The 6000-nt window shown below is 39.9% G+C and overlaps 1 pseudogene; it reads right to left on the bottom strand.

The window, feature by feature from the left end:
- Nucleotides 1-1045: 1045 nt before the first annotated feature.
- LOC102437536 overlaps nucleotides 1046-6000 on the bottom strand; it is a 111597-nt pseudogene continuing 106642 nt past the window's right edge.

The following is a 6000-nucleotide window of genomic DNA, read 5'->3' as shown; positions in this document are numbered from 1 at the left end:
TAGGGACTGTACCTGCACTGGGCCTCTAGTATTTTTATTCCTATAGTCAGGTTCCTACTAATTATGACCTTGCTAAGTATATCTCCCAATGCATGGTTTCGCCTTTACCTTACTTTTTGTTATTGGGGGAACTGACAAGAGAGTGTAGGATGATTACCCTAAACCTATCACTACTATAAGGAGAAAAAAATTTTCAGTCTTCTTGGTGATGACTCAGACATTTTCCAACACCCTGAAATTGTTGTTCAACGTGTGCTTGATTCATTCTCACTTGCATAGTTAAAATTATATTTGGTGGGGGGATTTCTTCAGCTCCTTAAGCCATTTTACCTTTCAGAGTTTCACATTATTTTTAGAGAATAGCAGTTTGGTTTCTGGGCTCAGAGCCCAGCATTTTAAATCCAAACCTCTAATTTGAATTAGTCCCTCTATGAATATGCATGCTATTTAACCCTCCTCTTTAGCTTCTCAACCTCTGAAGAAGAGGCACTATTTTCACTGATTAGGCTGAAACCAATATCATTATATTTTAAAATGCCTTTAAACCTAGAAAAAAAATAGGCTTAGGTCATATTTTATAAGCATTTTCCTTCAAATTGAGTTTTCCTTCCATAAAACCAGTGCGATTACCACAAGGAGAAAAGCAGTTTCCAAGATGCGTGCTCAGTCGGCATTCCTGGCTTATGAAAGACAATGATTTCATGTACGAGAGTGCCAGGTATGCCTTTGGGCTTTATATTAATTTGTGAAACATTCCTTTCATTATGTTTCCTGTTAAAAATTATGCACATTTGAATCAAAGCCCAATGACAGTGTCTAGTAACTGAAAAATATTTATTTCTCCTTGGAAATCTTACCTGTTTAATTACCCAGTCTTTTGGGAACACAGCCAAAGCCTAGAGTGAGTCTTTTGTTGTAGGAAGAAAGGAGAGAAATGATGTGGTGCTGAGAGGAAACATCTCTCTCAGCTCTGGGGGACCCTCTTGTCATGTTTGCAGTTGCCCTGTCAGGCTGCGGTTGTCGTCTGCCTTTGTGTCATTAGAGTTCACGAGCTACGACCACCCCAAGGTAAAGGACTCTGTTCCTTTACCACCGTTCTTTTTTCTTCTGATTTCTTATATTTGTGTCCAACTTGCTCTGGCTTATTCATATTCTGCGAGTAATGGGGTGAGGTTAATATAAGACATTTAACTCTCAATTACCCAGGGGCTAATTATCCAGCCTATTGATTGCACAGTCCAGCCTCTGCTTTTCCTGCCCTTGAAAGGGTGGTTGACTGCCCATTACACCAGACAAGGGTAGGGGGTGGAGAGGAAAAGTGATAAAATTCAAATCTATTTTGCAGCTTATTAGTGCTAGTGAAGAGCTTAGGTGAATAGCAAAAAAATGTGGTTTGGGGAGACCTGTATATTTAATTTAGTCCTACTTTTCCTTGTCATTTCTTACCATGGATAATTGAGTTGACTTCATTACCTTATGTTCATATAGTTAATTCTCAGAAGTTGGTGGGGTTTTTGTTTGTTTGTTTGTTTGTTTTTATTACATTGGAGCAGTGGCTGAATTGGTTTTTGAGGGATCTATGGGAAGCTATAAAAAATTCATTTTAAAAATAAGGAGACTGAGATACAGAGTGTTCAAATGGAGGAAAGGCACTTGGTGGAATCATGGGCCACAGTGAATTTTCTCTTTTCGGTCCAAGTTCAGAGATATATAGATATGATAGAATCACCTAATGATAATTCTTCTTTTCAATGGTTCCCTACTGTGGTCTGTGAATCTGGTATAATATAGCCATGACTAGTTACAGTTTCAAAGTTGGCTTGGGGTTTGTGTCTCAGCTGTGCTACTTCTGGGTGATTGAGTTTGATATTTAAATATATTTCACTTAGCAGGATGTATAGCATACAGTGATCACTCAATAAAAGGTCTATTTAACTCAAATTGTAGTAATAACAGTTGTAGTGGTAGGAGTACTATGAATAATAAAGTCTTTTAGTTATTTTTAATATTTCAAGAAGAATAAAAGAAACCTTACATTTACCTTTGGCAAAACCATGTAGGTTAGTAATTAATGCAGGCTTCTGTAGTAATTTAATCTCCAAGAATGGTTTTATGAAGTTGTCCTTAGTGCAGTTCCTTATTTTTAACTACAAAAACAGGTCCAAAGAGTACAGCTGTTTTCCCAAGTTTACTCAATAAGTTAAAGGCCATGTGAGTAAAACTGTAGGACTAGTAGCATCTAACTCTTTTTCACACAATTGTACTGATGTTAGAGCACCGATGATTTAATTCATAGAATCCATAAGTGAGCTCCACTTACCTTTTCCTCACTGTCCTGCTCAGACTTCACTGCCTGTGTTCTCAATTTCCTGATGGGAAATGGGCCAAAAGAATAATTTTTATGAACTAAGAAACTTGGAGAAATGATGATGGCAACAAATTCTTACGTGGTAATAGTCAAGCAAAATGCAATGGAATAGTGGAGGAAGTAATGTGTGTCACTGCTAGGGCAAACCTCTTAGAAAATAGGTATGTCCTTTTCTTATTCTTTCTTTTCTTACCAGCTGGGTACAGAGGACTACAAAGCCTTGGGGGATAGAAAACATTCAAGATAGATAGATCCTGGGTCTCTGAATCACACCATGTGGAAGACAGTGGCTCTCTGGACAGGAATATCTGAGTTGAACTACAAAGTGAATGAGAAATCTCCATCATCATAAGCTAATAGCATTTGGGGGGGGGGTAATGCTAGTGCTACTCCAAATAACATGTGAACTATTTTTTCACAGTAAATGTGGCAAACTAGCAATCTCTGAACCCCATAATACGTAGGTGTGTAGGTATTATATTTCTTTATAAAAAGAAAATTCGGTTTGGCATATATACTGTGGAGGGGCAGGGGGAGCTAAAATATATTAACACTTTTCCTCCCACCTTCTAAGTTCTTCTGGCTGGGCTAACTATGAATGAACAGAGACAGTTTAACAGGAGAAAATCAAAGTTTAATTCATGCACATAGGGAATTCACATAGGCATGATAATTCCATGAAAATTCCAAATACAATAAGACAACATTGGCTACATATGACATTTTGGAGAAAGGAGAAGTGGGGTGATATGGGGTATTAGACTTCAGAAGTGAGAATGAGTGACTCAAAGACAGTGGGACACAGGTTATCTGGCTAAGACACCTGCCTGACCCTCCTCTTTGCCACACTTAATTAAACTTAGGCTAAGGGGAGCAGGGTTCTCTGTCTGAATCTCTTGGGTAGGAAAGGGGGGTTGTCAAAGGCTCCTTCTGAGTTTGTTGTTTCTTTTTTTTAAAGACTTATTTTTTAAATTAAATATATTTTTATTGATTTCAGAGAGAGGGAAAGGGAGAGAGGGATAGAAACATCAATGATGAGAGAGAATCATTGACCAGCTGCCTCCTCCACACCTCCCACTGGGGATTGAGTCATCAGCCCTGGCTTGTGTCCTGACAGGGAACTGAACCAGGACTTCCTGGTTCATTGGTTGATGTTCAACCACTGAGCTACACTGGCTGGGCTTTGGTTTCTTAATAACCAGTTTAAAATCAATATCCCCAAAAGGCAGCTTCAGCTTGGCAGAATTTTGGTCCCTTTATTATTTTGAAGAGGCTTCTTGTAGTTTTTTGATAAGACATTCATATCAACCCTCTCAGTAATGCTGAGATGTATCTACATTCTTCTTAAATAATATTTGTCATGGCAAAAAAAATACATTTCAAGTTATTTGGATTAAAAACAAGTGAGCAGAGCATGCAGAAGAGCATATACAAATTATGCAAGAATGAGTAAAAGTCAAACAAAACAACTTTTTAAATACATATACTGTTTATTCTACACTTGCCATCAATGCTGTGAAGTTTAAGTGAATCGCTATAACTGTTTCTTTTCATAGAGAAGTCAACTGTGTAGTTTCTTTTCTGTTTGTTACTTCACCAATGTTTCAAAACTATGTTAATATTTTCATGTCCACCTAATACTTCTCATTATTTAATCATCATATGTTCACACACAGTGATGTGAATACATTTAAAAAGAAAAAATCATACATCTGACTGTCACCCTACGCCAGATTCCCATGCATTTGTCTTCAATATTTCAGCTAAAACCTAATGCCGGGCTTTTTTCATGCACCTCTCTTCCTACCAGTCTCATGATCCTTCAAAGGCACTCACCGGTGGGTTCTTCCTCAGAAGTACCAGTCTCAGAGGACTGCGGTTTAAAAGTGACTTGAAGAAGCAGAGTCTGGCCCTAGCCAGTTTGACTCAGTGGATAGAGCACTGGCCTATGGATTGAAGGGTCCCGGGTTCAATTTCAGTCAAGGACACGTGCCCGGGTTACAGGCTCGATCCCCAGTGGGGAGGCCTGCAGGAGGCAGCAGATCAATGATTCTCTCTCATCATTGATGTTTCTATCTCCCCCTCTCCCTTCCTCTCTGAAATTAAAAACGAAAAGCAGAGTCTGTGTTAATAACCTATGGGTGCTCCTGTTGGGGTGATAGTTAAATCATCTCACTGGATATGCCAATTCTTAGCAGGGCAGCTTCCAGATTCCAAAAATTGTGTCCATCACTCCTCCCAGAAATGTTGCACACGGCATCCTGAGATGAGATTCCGCTGTTGCTCACACTCAGTTGCTGCGTGCTTCCCACAGGGTGGGTGTATCACAGCACTGAGAAGACTCAAAGCAAGCATAGCGCCCACATTCCACTGAGTACTCAGCTGAGAGGCAGGAACCTGCCCCCAAGACTGGAGGGGAGAAACAGCCCTGGTCAGTGTTGAACTTACTGAAATGACATCATGGAGCAAAACAGTTGGTGGTTGATTCTACATGATTTTCACCATATAAAAACGACGGCAGAACCTACGTTCTGAATCAGATGAGGGAATTACTAGTAGAGTACACTAGGATTGGAAGAAATAGATGATGCTAGCATGTTGCTTTCTTAGGCCCATAGCCCTTGGGGGGGGGAATGCTTTCTCTGTTTCCTTCCTCTCCCTCATTTCCTTTCCCTCTCTCCCTTAATTCCTTCTATCCTTTTCTTTTTTAATGGAAGCAGCTGCATCAGGTTTGTAGAAACTAAGAATAAGTGTGGCCTTTCCCATGGTGATACTTTTATGCACATTTTTTTTTCCCATTCCTCTGATACAATTGAATCAAGCTTGCCTAACTGTCTTCCAAAAATCTATCTTGTCCCTCCTCTCAGCTTTACCTTTTGCCCTTGAACAAGACCTTTTACCTTTTCCCCTCTCTACCTGGGGATGGTTTTTATAGCTCAAACACGGAAATTTAGATTGAAATGCACATATCTCAGGGAAAGTCAGTTCTTTGACTTAGAATCTTTTGTGCTGGGAGTCAAAAATTGCTGTTAAGCCTTGACCCGAAACAAAGAGGAGAGAGAGTTTGAGGTACGTGTGTATGTGTGGGGCCGGGTGAGGTCTTGGAGGCTGGGGAGAACTCACCACTCAGGAGGATTAGATACCATTGAAAGAAGCTGGGCGTAGATTTCCTATTTTATCTTTGTGCCCAAGGCCAGCTCTGTTCCTCTTCAACTGTGTGGATGCAAATAAAAAAGAGAGGCATAAAAAATTTGCTACTGGCACAATCTGTTTTTCCATATTCCTTTGTAATGTGGTTCTCTATCAAGTTATAGGCCTAATGAAAAATTGCCTCTATGCAATTATGGGGTATATACCAATGTTTTGGAATAATCCTTTTTAAAAAGACATATGTATTTTTTATTGATTTCAGAGAGGAAGGGAGAAGGAGAGAGAGAGAGATAGAAACATCAATGATGAGAGAGAATCATTGATTGCCTGTCTTCTGCACACCCCCCACTGGGGATCGAGCCCGCAACCAGTCAAGGGTACAGGCATGTGCCCTTGACTGGAATCGAACCTGGGACCCTTAAGGCCACAGGCTGATGCTCTATCTACTGAGCCAAACTGGCTAGGGCTGGAATAATTTTGCT

Source organism: Myotis lucifugus, unplaced genomic scaffold (genome assembly GCF_000147115.1).
Source record: "Myotis lucifugus unplaced genomic scaffold, Myoluc2.0 scaffold_0, whole genome shotgun sequence".
Classification (NCBI taxonomy): domain Eukaryota; kingdom Metazoa; phylum Chordata; class Mammalia; order Chiroptera; family Vespertilionidae; genus Myotis; species Myotis lucifugus.
Note: the sequence above shows the minus strand (reverse complement) of the source record. Positions and strands in the feature narration are given on the sequence as shown.